The 21,185-nt window shown below is 45.1% G+C and overlaps 1 protein-coding gene across 5 annotated transcripts in view; it reads left to right on the forward strand.

Moving 5' to 3' along the window:
- The window catches only part of TBP (TATA-box binding protein), an 80,606-nt gene that overhangs the window by 229 nt on the left and 59,192 nt on the right, over positions 1–21,185 (forward strand). The window contains exon 2 of one of the 5 annotated variants that reach the window (XM_068231944.1): positions 5,098–5,317. The exons of the other annotated variants lie outside the window; for them this stretch is intronic. The gene's annotated coding sequence lies outside the window, so the exon portion shown is untranslated. The remainder of the gene's footprint in view (positions 1–5,097; positions 5,318–21,185) is intronic. 5 annotated transcript variants of the gene reach the window in all.

Below are 21,185 nucleotides of genomic sequence, written 5' to 3' on the forward strand. Positions count from 1 at the left end.
GGCCTTTTTGAGATTATTTAAATTATCGCTGTGTTTACCGATGAGTGTGTTTTGCTTTCACATGCTCTGTCTAAGGTTTCCATTAGTCTCCGAATACTATGACGTGAGAGAAAGTCAGTTTGCTTTATTTCTCTAACACTCCTTTTTTTACAGTGTTACTAACCACAGATCTCTCGTTACCACTGATAAGCATTCAGATTGTACCTGATTGCCCCCAAACCCATTGCTTAATAGATTTCCATATGTACAGAATATGTAATGAGAGAAGAATTATAGAATAACTTAAAGAAAACCTGTACTGAGAAAAAACGGTCCCTGGGGGGTACTGACCTCGGGAGGGGGAAGCCTCCGGATCCTACCGAGGCTTCCCCCATCTTCCCACGTCCTTCCGAACGTTGGCGATGTAAATATTTACCTTCCTGTCTCCAGCGCAGTAGCGGCGCTGCGCTCCGAAGTCGGTGGAAATACCCGATCTCAGTCGGGTCCGTTCTACTGCGCAGGCGCAAGTCTCCGGCGCCTGCACAGTAGAACGGACCCGACTGAGATTGGGTATTTGTCTACTTCGGAGCCGAAACAGCGCCCCCGCCGGAGCCCGGAAAGGTAAATATTGAACAGGCTGCCGGATTTGTCGGGCCGGCTTTGGAGGGCTGCAGCGAGATCCCCCTGGAACAGAGGAGGACGGGGGAAGCCTCATTAGGATCCTGAGGCTTACCCCTCCCGAGGTGAGTACCCCCCAGGGGAAGTTTTTCTAGTTACAGTGTCTCTTTAAAGGGAACCTTACTGTAGGGGGAAAAAGAGTTGAACTTACCTGGGGCTTCTAATGGTCCCCCGCAGACGTCCTGTGCCCATGCAACCACTCACCGATGTTCTGGTCCCGCCTCCGGTTCACTTCTGGAATTTCCGACTTTAAAATTGGAAAACCATGGCACCTGAGCGGTCGTGTCCTCGCTCCCGTTCAGGTCACCAGGAGCACACTGCGCATGCGCAGACTGTACCGGGCCTGCGCAATACACTCCTTGTGACGTCAGCGGGAGTGAGGACACGGCCCCGCAGACGCAGTGGTTTTCTGACTTTAAAGTCAGAAATTCCAGAAGTGAACTGGAGGCGGGTCCAAAGCATTTGAGTGGCTGCGCTGGCAGAGGACGTCTGTGGGTGACCATTAGAAGCCACAGGTAAGTTCAACTTTTTTTTTTTTCCCCCCCACAGTAGTCATTTAAAGCTGACCTGAACTCAGAATGTCTTCTCTGCTCCCAAAGATACGCAACAGCATAATAACCTTTAAAGTGTATCTGAGACGAAGGGGACTAAAAAGTTTATACATATCTAGGGCTTCCTTCAGCCCCCTCCATGCTGATCGCTCACCATGCTGGCGTCTGGTAGCAGCCCCGTTCTCTGCGGCAAGTCGGCGCAGTGTGGCCAAGCATGCTCCCCATCTCACTCCTGTGGCTGGGAGCATTCTGCGCTGGTGCAGAATGCTCCCAGCGATGGGAGCATTGCGGGGTGGGCGCATGGCCAGGCTGTGCATGCACAGTATGCCCTGTCACAGAGGTGCTAGGCTAAGCCATAGACACTTGTTGCTGTATGCTCCATCCCCATTGCCTGATGAAGTGGGGCCACACCTGTAAAATGCGTTGCTTTGACCCTTGTGTGTGTATATGTATGTATGTACAGGTCCTTCTCAAAAAAATTTCATATTGTGATAAAGTTCATTATTTTCTGTAATGTACTGATAAACATTAGACTTTCATATATTTTAGATTCATTACACACAACTGAAGTAGTTCAAGCCTTTTATTGTTTTAATATTGATGATTTTGGCATACAGCTCACGAAAACCCAAAATTCCTATCTCAAAAAATTAGCATATTTCATCCGACCAATAAAAGAAAAGTGTTTTTTAAAACAAAAAAAAGATAACCTTCAAATAATTATGTTCAGTTATGCACTCAAAACTTGGTCGGTGATCCTTTTGCAGAAATGACTGCTTCAATGCAGCGTGGCATGGAGGTAATCAGCCTGTGGCACTGCTCAGGTGTTATGGAGGCCCAGGATGCTTCGATAGTGGCCTAAAGCTCATCCAGAGTGTTGGGTCTTGCGTCTCTCAACTTTCTCTTCACAATATCCCGCAGATTCTTTATGGGGTTCAGGTCAGGAGAGTTGGCAGGCCAATTGAGCACAGTAATACCATGGTCAGTAAACCATTTACCAGTGGTTTTGGCACTGTGAGCAGGTGCCAGGTCGTGCTGAAAAATAAAATCTTCATCTCCATAAAGCTTTTCAGCAGATGGTCCAAAATCTCCTGATAGCTAGCTACATTGACCCTGCCCTTAATAAAACACAGTGGACCAACACCAGCAGCTGACATGGCACTCCAGACCATCACTGACTGTGGGTACTTGACACTGGACTTCAGGCATTTTGACATTTCCCTCTCCCCAGTCTTCCTCCAGACTCTGGCACCTTGATTTCCGAATGACATGTAAAAGTTGCTTTCATCCGAAAAAAGTACTTTGGACCACTGAGCAACAGTCCAGTGCTGCTTCTCTGTAGCCCAGGTCAGGCGCTTCTGCCGCTGTTTCTGGTTCAAAAGTGGCTTGACCTGGGGAATGCGGCACCTGTAGCCCATTTCCTGCACAAGCCTGTACACGGTGGCTCTGGATGTTTCTACTCCAGACTCAGTCCACTACTTCCGCAGGTCCCCCAAGGTCTGGAATTGGTCCTTCTCCACAATCTTCCTCAGGGTCCGGTCACCTCTTCTCGTTGTGCTGCGTTTTCTGCCACATTTTTTCCTTCCCACAGACTTCCCACTGAGGTGCCTTGATACAGCACTCTGGTAACAGCCTTTTCGTTCAGAAATTTCTTTCTGTGTCTTACCCTCTTGGTTGAGGGTGTCAATGATGGCCTTCTGGACAGCAGTCAGGTCGGCAGTCTTACCCATGATTGCGGTTTTGAGTAATGAACCAGGCTGGGAGTTTTTAAAAGCCTCAGGAATCTTTTGCAGGTGTTTAGAGTTAATTAGTTGATTCAGATGATTAGGTTAATAGCTCGTTTAGAGAACCTTTTCATGATATGCTAATTTTTTGAGATAGGAATTTTGGGTTTTCATGAGATGTATGCCAAAATCATCAATATTAAAACAGTAAAAGGCTTGAACTACTTCAGTTGATGAATCTAAAATATATGAAAGTCTAATGTTTATCAGTACATTACAGAAAATAACGAACTTTTATAACAATATGCTAATTTTTTGAGAAGTGTATATGTATATCTATATCTCAGACAGACCAAAAGTTTGGACGCACCTTCTCATTCAGAGTTTTCTTTATTTTCATGACTATGAACATTGTAGATTCACTCTGAAGGCATCCAAACTATGAATTAACACATGCAGAAGTATAGTACATAACCAAAAAGTGTGAAGCAACTGAAAATTTGTCATATTCTAGGTACTTCAAAGTAGACACCTTTTGCTTTTGATTACTGCTGTGCACACTCTTGGCAGTCTCTTGATGAGCTTCAAGAGGTAGTCACCTGAAATGGTTTTCACTTCACAGGTGTGCCCTGTCAGGTTTAATAAGTGGGACTCTTTGCCTTAGAAATGGGGTTGGGACCATCAGTTGCGTTGTAGAGCAGTCAGGTGGATCCACAGCTGATAGTCCTACTAAATAGACTGTTAGAATTTGTATTATGGCAAGAAAAAAGCAGCTAAGTAAAAAAAATACGAGTGGCTATCATTACTTTAAGAAATGAAGGTCAGTCAGTCTAAAAATTGGGTAAACTTTGAAAGTGTCCCCAAGTGCAGTCTTAAAAACCATCAAACGCTACAAAGAAACTGGCTCATATGTGGACCGCCCCAGGAAAGGAAGACCAAGAGTCACTTCTGCTGTGGAGAATAAGTTAATCTGAGTCACCAGCCTCAGAAATTGCAGGTTATCAGTAACTCAGATTAAAGACCAGGTCAATGCCACACAGAGTTCTAGCAGCAGACACATCTCTGGAACAACTGTTAACCACCCTGGCGTTCTATTAAGATCGCCAGGGCAGCTGCATGAGGGTTTTTTTTAAATAAAAAAAAAAATATTTCATGCAGCCAACTGAAAGTTGGCTGCATGAAAGCCCACTAGATGGCGCTCCGGAGGCGTTCTTCTGATCGCCTCCGGCGCCCAGAATAAACAAGGAAGGCCGCAATGAGCGGCCTTCCTTGTTTTGCTTAGATCGTCGCCATAGCGACGAGCGGAGTGACGTCATGGACGTCAGCCGACGTCCTGACGTCTGCCGCCTCCGATCCAGCCCTTAGCGCTGGCCGGAACTATTTGTTCCGGCTGCGCAGGGCTCAGGCGGCTGGGGGGACCCTCTTTCGCCGCTGCTCGCGGCGGATCGCCGCAGAGCGGCGGCGATCGGGCAGCACACGCGGCTGGCAAAGTGCCGGCTGCGTGTGCTGCTCTTTATTTCATGTAAATCGGCCCAGCAGGGCCTGAGCGGCACCCTCTGGCGGTAATGGACGAGCTGAGCTCGTCCATACCGCTAAGGTGGTTAAAGTGGATACGAGATGAACTTTTACTCATTGCATAATTGTGTTCCTTTCCTATTGTTTATAGGGAATTCCTCAAGCCAAAATACTTTTTTTGTTTTAATACTCTAATTCCCTATAAACTACACAAGCCACCTTGGGTTCTCTTTAAGAGGATACTGTGTGAATCAGGCCTTCATGGTAGAATATCTGCTAGGAAACCACTGCTAAGGACAGGCAACAAGCAGAAGAGACTTGTTTGGGCTAAAATACACAAAGAATGGACCTTAGACCAGTGGAAATCTGTGCTTTGGTGTGATGAGTCCAAAATTGAGACTTTTGGTTCCAACCACCGTGTCTTTGTGCGACGCAGAAAAGGTGAACGGATGGTCTCTACATGCCTGGTTCCCACAGTGAAGCATAGAGGAGGAGGTGTGATGGTGTGCTGGTGCTTTGCTGGTGACACTATTGGGGATTTATTCAAAATTGAAGGCATACTTAACCAGCATGGCTACCACAGCATCTTGCAGCGGCATGCTATTCCATCTGGTTTGCGTTTAGTTGGAGCATCATTTATTTTTCAACAGGACAATGACCCCAAACACACCTCCAGGCTGTGTAAAGGCTATTTGACCAGGAAGGAGAGTGATGGGGTGCTGCGCCAGATGACATGGCCTCCACAGTCACCAGACCTGAACCCAATCGAGATGGTTTGGGGTGAGCTGGACCGCCGAGTGAAGGCAAAAGGGCCAACAAGTGCTAAACCTCTCTGGGAACTCCTTCCAGACTGTTGGAAGACCATTTCAGGTGACTACCTCCTTGAAGTTTTCACACTTTTTGGTTATGTACTATACTACCACATGTGTTAATTCATAGATTGGATGCGTTCAGTGTGAATCTACAATGTTCATAGTCATGAAAATAAAAAAACTCTTTGAATGAGAAGGTGTGTCCAAACTTTTGGTCTGTAATGTACACACACACACAGACACGCACACACACCCTTGAGGCTGCTTGTCCCTCAGTCTCCCTGGGTGGCACCTGACTCTTGCAATAGTGCCCAAAAGCCTGGCCAAGTCACACATGCCCAGCCATAAATATTTGTGGTTGCTATGGGCAACAACACTACACCTTTGTTCGGCACCATATCACAGAACTTGTGATAACTTGACACTCGTCACAGCAACAGTAAAGGAGATAGAAGTGTTAGACGTCTTCAGGCCCTCTACTGCTCTACTGTATGCGATAATGGGGCATTAAGTTTTGTTGCATCTTTTTGGGGGCGTTGCGTTGTAATTTGCGTTGCGACTTTAACATTGCATCAAAACGCAATGTCCTACTGTGAAAGAGGCCTCAAAGTTTAAAGAGTTTATGCAGCAAAACAGATATACCGTTGTATTCATCAGCAATCTTCGTTACATGTTCGTTACCTCAGCGACGCAATCAATCTGTAGTAACTCCTCTTAAGCGTTTCATGCTCTTAGTCCATACCTTGTGAATAGACCAGGCCTTCTCTTACGAACATCTATGCTACGTTGCGCTAAGACAGCACTTAGCCTATATACAGCATACAGATACTGGAAGTTACAAGAAGTTAGGAAGTGAATAGAAGTAAAGGGTAACTACAAGAAACTGGAGGTGGCTCTCTGGAGCCCATGTCAGCTATTTTATACTAGCCACTAAAAAGTTAACTTTGACATCACCCGGCAGGGATGGACCAGTCACCCATCACCTGTAATTGGCTGATAAGAGCATGTGATGGATGAAACTGTCCACGCCTGCTCAGATGGAAAAGGCCAAATATGGCTTTTCCTCCCCTAATACCCCGAAAATGAGGTAAGATGTCCCAAGACCATTGTTTAATGTACTGTGAGAATGTTTTTATCCAGTGATCCTCTGGGACAAGACTGCGAGATATCCACGCCCCCTCCAGGAAATATTTTAATCCCACCCCTATAAAAGGGAGGCCATGAGACTCTCACCTCAGTTTGAAATATTTCCTGCACGGAGAAGGATGTTTCTTTCCCTCAGGTGAAACCAGGTCTGTGGTAGGTAGGGCCTGGGGAACCTTGTAGGGGCTGCCGAGACTGAGTTGGTCAGTCTGGCAGCATCAAGGTGTTTTACCTTGTCTCGTCGTTGCTCCTTTCCAGGAAAGGAGAAAGCGGGAAGGTGTCCTCGATCCCTCTGTCCTAGTTGGAGGTGGCGGCTGACCTGTCTCGCATGTTCCTGGAGACAAGCGTCAGCAGAACAAAAGATCCATTGGGTCTGTTGTGGGAGAGCTTAATAGCCACGCGCGCGGCTGCTGCTGATGTCACTTCCGGCGGAAATGAGGGCGGATCCCAGCGTAAGGGAGGCGGAGGGACGCGCTGGCGGCTTCTCACACTTGGAGTGGAACGGACAGGATAGTAACTATGTCGGTGGCTCCGGGGGAGGAAGTGGCTGGTTCATCTAAGGTATATATTGGGCAAATAATGATACTTAGTATTACCTGGGCGACCCTATCCCATACTAATGGGGGGTTTTCTGTCGATCATATTTTGCAGGCAAAAGATGGATCAAAGAAAAAGTGCCCAGTATGCAATGTGCGCTTGCCAGCTGAATGGGAAAAGACACTTTGCAAACTAGTAGTAGCAATCATCAGCACACCAAATTTCAACGCACATATATTTATTGTGCCAGTTTCCACACAATCACCAACAATTGTTTCGGGGCCACACAGGGTCCCCCTTTATCAAGGCATGTGGTTACATAGCATATTGACTTCACCAACTTTTTATACCATATGAACAACACAATCCCCCACCTACAAATGTGTGACCTCACAACATCATGCAATTGACAATAGTAAACATTATACTTCTCCTTAAACTTACTGAACATCAGATTGATTGATGCATCCAAAAAATCATTAAGTGTACACAGTACTACTATGGTAATGAATCTTACCCCTTCGATCTGATCCCACTGTCCCAGGTGATGCCAATTGTAAAAAATGCCAGTATGATTTGAATTTAGACTCAGCCCCCAAGCCGTTATGTCCATGCTGTTACTGGATATCCCATTCGTTCCCCGAGTGCAGTGCGGGGCTGCAAAGCCGCCTCCGTGCTTCACGTGTCGCATCAACCAATCGGCGAGCTCCGCGTAATCACCAAGCGGCGGCCGCCCACTAAGCGTCATGCGCTCCAGCCGGCCATGCATGCGTGTGACCCGATGCATGTAAATATGCGTCATGCGTCTCACTCATCCGGCCGCCTCCTGAGACCCATGCGTTCCATAGGAATCACACATTGCGTTCCACGCATCCACGCTGTGACTTCCTGCATACATCGTCGCTTCCTTCCATGCGTATCAGGCTCTGGAGCCTTGCGCTCCATTTCACAATAACCTGACACACCTGGATCGTTGCCATAGCACCCAGTACGCTGGCAACTCACATTATCAGTGTTACTGACAGTGTCTCATCAAATAGTCGGCAGGCCAGTCATAATCAGTGTGGATAAAGGGAAATCCCATGTTCACATGGACACCACAACCCGGGTACATTAGTAATAATAGAATCAATTACTGGGAAATAACTGGTCACAAAAATTTAAAGAAAAACTCACCACCTGGTGGCATCAGGACATTCATGAAGGGGCAAGTCAAACTCCAATGTTCATAGCCTATTTATAGGAAGAAGAGAAAAGAGAAAAAAACGTCACAATGACAACATTGCACAAAAAACATATAACAGTGTGATTAAAAACAAGTTATATCAACCTGCAAAAAAATGTATATTATAAGGATCACATGTCTTAAAATATTTAGAATATCATCTTTCCCTCAAAAAACATGTCAATGGATTATTGCTGTTGAGGCCCGTGGGAGCTACAGTTCCCATCTCAAAAATCCAAAAGGCCTCACGCTGCAAAAGTCTCTTCTCCCAGTCTCCTCCCCTTTTCGGTTTCTTAACCTGCTCGATAACCACCCCTCTAAGCTGATGGGCCCTATCATTGTTCTCTACACAATGGATCGCTACAGGCTTGGTATAGTCCAGTTCCTCATTTTTCTCCTTAGATCTCCACGCCACCCTTATATCACTCCTATGCCGTTGGAAACGCTTTTTAAATGGATTTGATGTCTGCCCAATGTATGCAAAGCCACACGGGCATTTCAACATATAGATGCAATGGTCAGTGTTACAATTAAAGTACCCATTCGTAGTATATTTTTTTCCACTGTTTGGATTAAGGAACACAGGTCCCGTCATTATAGAGTCACAAACGTTGCAATTGTGGCATTTGTAGCACCCTTTCTTGGAGGAAAGTACAAACTCCTTTCTGTATTTATGCTCTGGATCTGCCTGCACCAGTAAGCTCCTCAAGTTAGAACTTGATTTATAGGCGAACATTGGTTTCTCTCTTATTTCTGGTGCTAGTGTGCGATCCGCCTGCAATATGTCAATGTTCTTGATTGTCGCCTGTTTCACCTGATTGGATCCTTCATTAAACGTTTGTACGAATGGTATTCTCTTATTTACACTATGATCAGTGTTGCTGTATACTCCTTCAAAGTTCTCCATAGCTCTCCTTTTAGCTTTCAATAATACGTTCTCCGGGTACCCCCTTTCCCGAAACCTTATTTCCATCTCTTTAATGTTTTCATTGCACATTTCTTTATCACTACATATTCTATAAACCCTGAGAGATTGGGATATAGGCAATCCTTCCCTCAGATGTTTGGGATGTGCACTATCAAAATGTAGGAGAGTGTTCCTATCGGTTGGTTTGCGGTACAGGGTTGTTGTCAATATTCCACCTGTGTTGATCACCAGGACATCCAAAAACGGTATTTGAATCTTTGAGACTTCAGGGGTGAAGACAATGCCAGTAAACATGCTGTTCAGATATGTGACAAAGTCCTGTTCAGTGCCCTTCCAAATTAAAAAGATGTCATCTATAAATCTAGTCCACCAAAGTACATGGAGGTTGTATGGCGTTGAAGTATATACATGTTTTTCCTCCAACCACCCCATGAATAGGTTTGCTAGGGCCGGAGCAGCTGAGCTGCCCATCGCTGTTCCTCTATGTTGTCTGTACCATTGCATTTCAAATCTAAAACAATTTGATGTTAATATAAGTTCTAGGCCATTCAATATGAATTCAGTGGAGATCTTTGAGTGAGGTTTTTTTCCAAGAAAATGTCTAACCGCCTCAAGGCCACATGAGTTTGGTATCGAGGTGTACAGGGCTCCTATGTCCATTGTACACAACAACACGGATTCTGGTAAATCACCTACCCTGCCCAGCTTATTCAAAAAGTCACTAGTGTCCTTCAAGTAAGCTGGTAGCTCTTTCATAAAGGGTTGCAAGACGAAATCAATGAATTGTGCCAGGGTTTGTGTTATCGACTCAGACCCCGACACAATCGGTCGGAATTTCAGTGGATTAGTTCCCTTGTGGATTTTTGGTAGCCCATAAATAACAGGTTTTTGAGGAAATTCAATGTTCATATATTCGAATTCCTGCTCCGTTATCCAATCATTTTTTAAACCCATATCCAGTAATAGACTCACCTCCTGTTTAATATCATTAGTGGGATCTTTAGACAGACAAGTATATGTATCACTGTCCTCCAACATGTTCAGCATACCTCTCCTATATTCACTGTAGTCCATGATCACCACCGCTCCCCCCTTATCAGCAGGTTTTATGATGATATTCTCATCATCTTTCAGTTTCTTGATCGCATCCCTCTCCGCTTTTGTCAGATTGGGATGCGATCTCATCCTATTTTTCTTACTGTCATATTTTACCATGCTGCTAAAGCTTTCGATACTGGAGAAATCCCCTGGTGGTATGAATTTACTTTTCAATTTAAATGGACTTACCTCCTTGGTTTGTGTCACTGGTTTAGGAGGTTGCTTATGAACAAAATTGTTTGATCTTAAGTGTCCTATAGTGTCATATAGGAACATATCCACTTCAAGTTGAATCACTTTTGTGAGTCGTTGGGCAAAAAGATAATCCTTTGGAAAGTAAACTGAGCTCCTGGTGATCAAGGGATCTTTGGGACAAATTGATCACCGGGCACGATTGTTCACATTCCTGGTCTCCATTTGATGCTTTTTCATGGTTTTTGCGCTTGCTCCTCCGGGGTCGTCTGCATCTGTGGCCCCTTGAAAATGGCGAGATGAGCTTTGTCCAGCCTCACTGTCTGAGCTGGGATTTTCGGTGAATACCTCGCTTTCTGCATCATTTCGTTTGGGTTTTTGTTTTGGTTTCTGTTTTGGTCGCTCCGGGTTTTGTGGTTTCGGACATCGTCTGTATGGATATTGTCGTCCACTTGGATTGTGATTTCCATGTACCCATGGGTATACTCGGCCCTCTTTATAATCTAAGCATACCAGCTTATACTTGTCCCGCTTTTTTTGCTGGATGAATTTCTTGTATTCCTCAATGTCTTTATCAAGAGCATTAAAGTCCTTTTTAAAGCTTTCACTCCGCTCTGATGCTGCCTCAATCTTGACTTTTATTGCTGCAATGTCTGTTTCCACATCGGTTAACAAAACCCGTATTTCTTCAATAATCATCAGCATGTATGTCAATGAATTTTTAGTTGATAGTGCACACCAGCGTTCACAGAACTCAGTTTTGTTTCAGCTGATGGTAGGTTGTAGTGGGATGCGGAATCCTTTCGGGATCTTTTTCTCTCTATAATACAGCAATAGAAGTCAAGATTGAGGCAGCATCAGAGCGGAGTGAAAGTTTTAAAAAGGACTTGATTGCTCTTGATAAAGACATTGAGGAATACAAGAAATTCATCCAGCAAAAAAAGCGGGACAAGTATAAGCTGGTATGCTTAGATTATAAAGAGGGCCGAGTATACCCATGGGTACATGGAAATCACAATCCAAGTGGACGACAATATCCATACAGACGATGGCCGAAACCACAAAACCCGGAGCGACCAAAACAGAAACCAAAACAAAAACCCAAACGAAATGATGCAGAAAGCGAGGTATTTACCAAAAATCCCAGCTCAAGCAGCGAGGCTGGACAAAGCTCATCTCGCCATTTTCAAGGGGCCACAGATGCAGACGACCCCGGAGGAGCAAGCGCAAAAACCATGAAAAAGCATCAAATGGAGACCAGGAATGTGAACAATCGTGCCCGGTGATCAATTTGTCCCAAAGATCCCTTGATCACCAGGAGCTCAGTTTACTTTCCAAAGGATTATCTTTTTTGCCCAACGACTCACAAAAGTGATTTTCAACTTGAAGTGGATATGTTCCTATATGAGAGGACACTTAAGATCAAACAATTTTTTCATAAGCAACCTCCTAAACCAGTGACACAAACCAAGGAGGTAAGTCCATTTAAATTGAAAAGTAAATTCATACCACCAGGGGATTTCTCCAGTATCGAAAGCTTTAGCAGCATGGTAAAATATGACAGTAAGAAAAATAGGATGAGATCGCATCCCAATCTGACAAAAGCGGAGAGGGATGCGATCAAGAAACTGAAAGATGATGAGAATATCATCATAAAACCTGCTGATAAGGGGGGAGCGGTGGTGATCATGGACTACAGTGAATATAGGAGAGGTATGCTGAACATGTTGGAGGACAGTGATACATATACTTGTCTGTCTAAAGATCCCACTAATGATATTAAACAGGAGGTGAGTCTATTACTGGATATGGGTTTAAAAAATGATTGGATAACGGAGCAGGAATTCGAATATATGAACATTGAATTTCCTCAAAAACCTGTTATTTATGGGCTACCAAAAATCCACAAGGGAACTAATCCACTGAAATTCCGACCGATTGTGTCGGGGTCTGAGTCGATAACACAACCCCTGGCACAATTCATTGATTTCGTCTTGCAACCCTTTGTGAAAGAGCTACCAGCTTACTTGAAGGACACTAGTGACTTTTTGAATAAGCTGGGCAGGGTAGGTGATTTACCAGAATCCGTGTTGTTGTGTACAATGGACATAGGAGCCCTGTACACCTCGATACCAAACTCATGTGGCCTTGAGGCGGTTAGACATTTTCTTGGAAAAAAACCTCACTCAAAGATCTCCACTGAATTCATATTGAATGGCCTAGAACTTATATTAACATCAAATTGTTTTAGATTTGAAATGCAATGGTACAGACAACATAGAGGAACAGCGATGGGCAGCTCAGCTGCTCCGGCCCTAGCAAACCTATTCATGGGGTGGTTGGAGGAAAAACATGTATATACTTCAACGCCATACAACCTCCATGTACTTTGGTGGACTAAATTTATAGATGACATCTTTTTAATTTGGAAGGGCACTGAAAAGGACTTTGTGGAGTTTGTCACATATCTGAACAGCATGTTTACTGGCATTGTCTTCACCCCTGAAGTCTCAAAGATTCAAATACCGTTTTTGGATGTCCTGGTGATCAACACAGGTGGAATATTGACAACAACCCTGTACCGCAAACCAACCGATAGGAACACTCTCCTACATTTTGATAGTGCACATCCCAAACATCTGAGGGAAGGATTGCCTATATCCCAATTTCTCAGGGTTTATAGAATATGTAGTGATAAAGAAATGTGCAATGAAAACATTAAAGAGATGGAAATAAGGTTTCGGGAAAGGGGGTACCCGGAGAACGTATTATTGAAAGCTAAAAGGAGAGCTATGGAGAACTTTGAAGGAGTATACAGCAACACTGATCATAGTGTAAATAAGAGAATACCATTCGTACAAACGTTTAATGAAGGATCCAATCAGGTGAAACAGGCGACAATCAAGAACATTGACATATTGCAGGCGGATCGCACACTAGCACCAGAAATAAGAGAGAAACCAATGTTCGCCTATAAATCAAGTTCTAACTTGAGGAGCTTACTGGTGCAGGCAGATCCAGAGCATAAATACAGAAAGGAGTTTGTACTTTCCTCCAAGAAAGGGTGCTACAAATGCCACAATTGCAACGTTTGTGACTCTATAATGACGGGACCTGTGTTCCTTAATCCAAACAGTGGAAAAAAATATACTACGAATGGGTACTTTAATTGTAACACTGACCATTGCATCTATATGTTGAAATGCCCGTGTGGCTTTGCATACATTGGGCAGACATCAAATCCATTTAAAAAGCGTTTCCAACGGCATCGGAGTGATATAAGGGTGGCGTGGAGATCTAAGGAGAAAAATGAGGAACTGGACTATACCAAGCCTGTAGCGATCCATTGTGTAGAGAACAATGATAGGGCCCATCAGCTTAGAGGGGTGGTTATCGAGCAGGTTAAGAAACCGAAAAGGGGAGGAGACTGGGAGAAGAGACTTTTGCAGCGTGAGGCCTTTTGGATTTTTGAGATGGGAACTGTAGCTCCCACGGGCCTCAACAGCAATAATCCATTGACATGTTTTTTGAGGGAAAGATGATATTCTAAATATTTTAAGACATGTGATCCTTATAATATACATTTTTTTTGCAGGTTGATATAACTTGTTTTTAATCACACTGTTATATGTTTTTGTGCAATGTTGTCATTGTGACGTTTTTTTCTCCTTTTCTCTTCTTCCTATAAATAGGCTATGAACATTGGAGTTTGACTTGCCCCTTCATGAATGTCCCCATGCCACCAGGTGGTGAGTTTTTTTCTTTAAATTTTTGTGACCAGTTATTTCCCAGTAATTGATTCTATTATTACTAATGTACCCGGGTTGTGGTGTCCATGTGAACATGGGATTTCCCTTTATCCACACTGATTATGACTGGCCTGCCGACTATTTGATGAGACACTGTCAGTAACACTGATAATGTGAGTTGCCAGCGTACTGGGTGCTATGGCAACGATCCAGGTGTGTCTGGTTATTGTGAAATGGAGCGCAAGGCTCCAGAGCCTGATACGCATGGAAGGAAGCGACGATGTATGCAGGAAGTCACAGCGTGGATGCGTGGAACGCAATGTGTGATTCCTATGGAAAGCATGGGTCTCAGGAGGCGGCCGGATGAGTATGACGCATATTTACATGCATCGGGTCACACGCATGCATGGCCGGCTGGAGCGCATGACGCTTAGTGGGCGGCCACCGCTTGGTGATTACGCGGAGCTCGCCGATTGGTTGATGCGACACGTGAAGCACGGAGGCGGCTTTGTAGCCCCGCACTGCACTCGGGGAACGAATGGGATATCCAGTAACAGCATGGACATAACGGCTTGGGGGCTGAGTCTAAATTCAAATCATACTGGCATTTTTTACAATTGGCATCACCTGGGACAGTGGGATCAGATCGAAGGGGTAAGATTCATTACCATAGTAGTACTGTGTACACTTAATGATTTTTTGGATGCATCAATCAATCTGATGTTCAGTAAGTTTAAGGAGAAGTATAATGTTTACTATTGTCAATTGCATGATGTTGTGAGGTCACACATTTGTAGGTGGGGGATTGTGTTGTTCGTATGGTATAAAAAGTTGGTGGAGTCAATATGCTATGTAACCACATGCCTTGATAAAGGGGGACCCTGTGTGGCCCCGAAACAATTGTTGGTGATTGTGTGGAAACTGGCACAATAAATATATGTGCGTTGAAATTTGGTGTGCTGATGATTGCTACTACTTGGACTGTTAATGTGACATTGCCCATGTCACTTCATCAAGCACCCATACATGGACAGATGGTGTGCCGACTTCTTCTGTGGAAACTTTGCAAACTAGGGCTGCACGGTTTTGCGGTTTTAAACCGAAACCGCAATTCACGTGCAGACGATCTACAGATCGTCAGTAGCTGCGGTTTTGTCCCGCCTACCGCCGCGCCGTCATAGAGAGCCACTGATTGGCAGAAGACAGTGCATATTTATGAATGTCAATGAGCCGGGCAGCAGGGGGAGGGCGAGTCCAGTCCAGAGAAGCACACAGCGCCACCAATAGCTAGATAGAGATGGTATGACGGAGGCGATAGGCGGGTCTGTACAGAGGGTACAGCTCCGCCTACCGCCCCCGTCATACTATCTCTAGTGATTGGTGGCGCTGTGTGCAGCTCTAGACTGGACTCGCCCCCCTGCTGCCCGGCTCATTCATTCACAAATATGCACTGCTGGACCGGTGTGCGGGCGGAGGCAGAATCCAGAAGTGACCGGAGTCGCGCTGCCTGCCGCCCGCCTTGAAGTAATGACGACCTGCCGCTGCCCCCTTTCCGCCAGGGCGAAATGTATGCCCGCCGCTGCCCCCTTTCCGCCAGCTCGAAATGTATGCCTGCCGCTGCCCCCTTCTCGCCAGCGCGAAATGGATGCCCGCTGCCTGCCATCGGTGAGCAACTTTGCTGTGCCTGCTGGACTTAATGGTGGCAGGGAGCAAGAGGCCTCAGCCTGCCAACAGAGATCCCCCAGCCAGTCCTTCCACCTGCATTGTGCAGCGGCCACCTCTAGCTCCGGCCACTCTGTATCTCCCCCTCCCTCTCTCTTCCCACCCCTCTGTCTCTCTCCCCCCCTCTATCTCTCACCCCTCTCTGTCTCTCTCTCCCCCTCCCTGTCTTGCTCTCTGTCTCTCCCCCCTCTCTCTTTCTGTCTCCCTCTCTCCCCCCCCCCCCCCCATCTATCTGCCCCCTCTGTCTCTCTCTCTCTCTCCCCCTCTCTCTCTCTGTCTCTCTCTCTCTCTCTCCCCTCTCTGTCTCTCCCTCTCTCTCTCTTCCCCTTTCTCTCTGTCTCTTTCTCCCCCTCTCTTTCTCTCTCCCCCTCTCTCGGTCACAGGACATCATGGCCACAACCACCCTCAGCCACACTAACATTGCGGCCACTGTCAGCTCTGCCAGTGCCACCAGTGGCCCAGGTCCACCAGCCCCTGTGGTAGCCAGGCCACCATCCCTCTCTCCCTCCCTCCCACTCTCTCTCCTTCTCTCTCCATCCCTCTCTCTCCTTTCCCTCTCTGTGTGTCTCTCTGCCCCACTCTCTCTCCCTCCTCTCTCTCTCTGTCGCAGGACTGTATTAAATTACTCTGCGCATGAATGCAGTAACATTTACAAACATGACAGAAAATGACATCATACTACACTCAGTTTGATAATATCATTTCATTTTCTGTCAGTGCATGTTTGTAAATGTTACTGTACATTGTGAATTTAGTGCTAAAGCTTGTTTTGAAAAAAATCGTGAGAAAATCGAAATCGCAATTTCAATTTTTCCCTAAAATCGTGCAGCCCTATCGCAAACCTTGCTCAAAGAAAGTTTTAGCAGTAGATGGCCTCTCTGTCAAAGATACTATAAAAGCATTTAGACAGGAAAAGGCAGATACTATTAAACAGTTTAAATCTTCTTTGGCTGAAACTAAGGTTCAATCTAATAAGCCTGAAGCTCCTGTAGCAGCGGTTTCTTCTACATCAGAGGGGGAGGTGGGTTCAGATTCTCAGGATAGTGCAGAAGAATTTAGAGAAACTCCATCTAAATTTAAATTAGAGGATACAGAGGACCTTTTTGATGCAATCATAGATACTTCACAAATAGATAAAGAGAATTCAGATTCATTGACTCCTCATGATAAACTTTATGAAGGTTGGCAGGATAATGAAGGCATTGTCTTTCCAGTTCATAAGTCAATTCGTCAGTCTATCCTTAAGGAGTGGAATGAACCTGATAAAAAAACTTGTTTTTACTAAGGAAATGAAAAGGAGATTCCCGTTTAATGAGGAGGAGGTCAATGTATGGGGAAAATGCCCTAAACTGGAAACGCCATTCTCTCATATGGTTAAAGAGGGGGAATTGGGTTTTGAAGGTTTAGGTTCCTTAATGGATCCGTTAGATCGGAAAACAAATGCCTTTTTCAAAATGTGCATGAGGAGCTATTTCGGCTATTTTTAGGCCTACTATAGCCTCTACGTGTGTCTCAAGAACCATGTTATTATGGCTGGAACAATTTAAAACAAAAATTCAGGAGGGGGCTTTCAAAGAAGAACTTTTTAGAGGCCTTGGAATTGGTTTTTAAAGGTACTAGTTATCTAGCAGATGCGTCAGCAGAAGGTATTAAATACACTGCTAGAGCTGCTGAATTAGCTAATGTTACCAGAAGTTCAGTATGGCTCAAAACCTGGGAAGGAAGTATAACTTCCAAATCCAGGTTATGTTCAGTTCCTTTTACTGGGAATTTGCTATTTGGTCTGGAATTGGACGCTACTTTGGAAAGGACCTCTAGTAAAAAGGTCTTTCCAAAGAAAAAGGTTACACAGCCTAACAAACGTCCTTTTAATAGGCCACGCAATCAGGATCAAGGACAAACCAAAAGAAAAGGATGGTCTTTTTAATAAAAATGGGAAGGGAAGTTTTATTATCAAACCCCAGGATAATAAAAAATCCCAATGACTATCAAGTGGGGGGACGACTGAAAAAATTCAGCAATGCTTGGAGAAAATCAGTTGTCAGCCCATACATTTGCTCGATTGTGAGAATGGGTTACCGAATAGAGTTCGACTCAGTCCCTCCCAACAGATTTATGATAGCAAAAACTCCGGTAGATGTTGTAATGTCTCAGGCATTATCCAGGATTTTAAAGGGCATGGTAGATCAGAATGTGATCATTCCAGTTTCTCGGTCGTAACAGGGAAGGGGGTTCTACTCTTCCGTGTTTCTGGTGAAAAATCTGTTGGGGAAATTTCGGTTAATTCTCAACCTAAAGAAACTGAATCCTTTGGTCAGATACAAAAGATTCAGGATGGAATCAATACGAAATCTGTTGGAAGCGGATTCATTCATGATCAATCTGGATCTACAGGATGCCTACTGGCATGTTCCCATTCACCCTTACTCACAGAAATACCTCAGATTTGCAATATCTCTAGAAGGCACTCTGTGTCACGTCCAATTTACCTGCCTTCCCTTCGGGATCAGTTCAGCTCCTCGCATTTTTACGAAGATTATGGCAGAAGCGTTAGTCCTGCTTCGAGAGCAATCTATCAGGTGATATTTTTTTTTTTCTCTAGACTATATATTTTGATTTTTGCTGACTCAGTGGAGCTTTTGTAAGCACAGCTAGAGATTTCTCTGGAACATTTGGCAGATCTGGGGTGGTTGGTAAATCGAGACAAGTCCATTTTGATTCCAACACAAACTCTAAAATTTCTGGGAATGAGGGTAGACACTACAGTACAAAAGATGTTCCTACCACAGGAGAAAATAGACAAGGTTATTAATGAAATAACTTGTCTGCAACACAGTCCAAAAGTATCCTTAAGCGTAATCATGAGGACTCTGGGACTTATGTCTTCCACCGCTCCAGCAGTACAGTGGGCTCTAGCACACCTAAGAGTTCTTTAGACATTCCTATCGAAGGAATGGGACAGATCTCAGCGGAAGTTAGACCAGGAGGTGGTCCTACCTTTAGCAGTAGTCAGAGATTTGAGCTGGTGGCTACAAAAGGAAACTCTGACTCAGGGGAATCTACGTCAGTACCCCAGAGAGATAACCATTACAACAGATGCCAGTTCATGGGGGTGGGGGGCTCATGTGGAGCACCAGGCCTTTCAGGGACAATGGTGTCAGGAGGAGAATTTTTTTTCCATCCAATCGGAGAGAATTGAGGGCAGTAAGGATTGCTCTAATTCAGGCACAAAATCTTTTGAAATTCAAGCATGTCATGGTGAGGTCGGACAATTCCATGACTGTGACATACATAAACAAACAAGGGGCATGAGGTCGGAATGGTTGCAAAAGGAGGCAGAGGAAATCTGTACTTGGGCTCAAAAAAAGTGCTGTCTCTGAAGCAGGGCTGTGGAGTCGGAGTCGTGGAGTCGGGCAATTTTGGGTGCCTGGAGTCGGAGTCGGGAAAAAATGCACCGACTCCGACTCCTAATGACTTTGTAACTGTAATTAAAATAAAAAATATGATAAAATGTTCTATTTCTCAGATAATAGTCATTAAAAATAATGTATATATACAGTAATAGCTGTGCTTAGTCCACAAAAGTGAAATAAACCAATCAAAATTAGTTACTTGTGCTGCTTCAATAAAGCAGTCCCCGTATTTTTAAGGTCAGATATACATATCTGATTGTGACTGTATATATGATGTGTACACAGGAATCTCTTATATATATACTAAATAACATCTATGCTGTAAGAATAAAGCCTGATGTGTAGCTGTGTCACTAATAGAGATGGTCAACGAGATGGAAATAATTCTGCATTGATGCTGATTTATGCAAATGTATGCACTCCCTTTGCTGATGAAATCAAATAATTTGATATGTTGTTAAAATTTGGTTTGGTGACTACAAATTAAAGGGTAACTGAGATGGATGAAAAGTAAAGTTTTATACATACCTGGGGCTTCCTCCAGCCCCCTTCAGGCTAATCAGTCCCTCGCTGTCCTCCACCACCCGGATCTTCTGCTATGAGTCCTGGTAATTCAGCCAGTCAGCGCTGTCCGGCCGCATGCCGCTCCCACAGCCAGGAACATTCTGCACCTGCGCAATAGTGCTGCACAGGTGTAGTATGCTCCTGGCGGCGGAGTGTGTGCATGCGCACTACGCCTGGCTGGCTCAAGTACCTGGACTCATAGCAGAAGATCCAGGTGGCGGAGGAGGACAACGAGGGACTGATTATAGTGAAGGCGGCTGGAGGAAGCCCCAGGTATGTATAAAACTTTAATTTCATCTGTCTCAGGTTTACTTTGTTACACAGTAGTACTATACTCTACATATGCACTCCCCACAGAGCTGCAGGGAATCCACTGAGAATGCTGTGCACATTGAACACAGAGGTGTTGTCTGTTTACAATCTCCTCATTCCCCTGCAGAGTACCTGCACATCATTCTTACATGTACCCACACTTACACTGCCTAGGGCCTGATAGATGTTCTTTGTTCCGGTTTGTACCTTTTACAAGTACTCTTACCAAGGACTAGTTTTAGTCTAAAGGGAATAAATATAGTAGTCTACATATCCTTCTCACTTCAGTTGTCTTGTAAAATTCCTAAGCGTTGGCAGTTAAGAGACGAATTTCATGTTACATACTTTTAACCACCCTGGCGTTCTATTAAGATCGCCAGGGCGGCTGCATGAGGGTTTTTTGTAAATTAAAAAAAAACTATTTCATGCAGCCAACTGAAAGTTGGCTGCATGAAAGCCCACTAGATGGCGCTCCGGAGGCGTTCTTCCGATCGCCTCCGGCGGCCAAAATTAACACGGAAGGCAGCAATGAGCAGCCTTCCGTGTTTGGCTTCTCCTGTCGCCATGGCGACGAGCGGAGTGACGTCATGGACGTCAGCCGCCTCCGATCCAGCCCTCAGCGCTGGCCGGAACTATTTGTTCCGGCTGCGCAGGGCTCAGGCGGCTGGGGGGACCCTCTTTCGCCGCTGCTCGCGGCGGATCGCCGCAGAGCGGCGGCGATCGGGCAGCACACGCGGCTGGCAAAGTGCCGGCTGCGTGTGCTGCTCTTTATTTCGTCAAAATCGGCCCAGCAGGGCCTGAGCGGCAGCCATCGGCGGTGATGGACGAGCTGAGCTCGTCCATACCGCTAAGATGGTTAATCAACAAAATTGTAATATGCAAATTAGAGGAGTTGGAGTCGGAGTCGGTGGAATCCTAAACTGAGGAGTCGGAGTCTGAGTCGGTGGATTTTTGGACCGACTCCACAGCCCTGCTCTGAAGGCTCTTCATCTAAAGGGTCTTCAGACTTCAGATGCAGACAAGCTGAGCAGGAATGCTCTGCA

The sequence above is a fragment of the Hyperolius riggenbachi genome, chromosome 4 (assembly GCF_040937935.1).
Source record: "Hyperolius riggenbachi isolate aHypRig1 chromosome 4, aHypRig1.pri, whole genome shotgun sequence".
Classification (NCBI taxonomy): Eukaryota; Metazoa; Chordata; class Amphibia; order Anura; family Hyperoliidae; genus Hyperolius; species Hyperolius riggenbachi.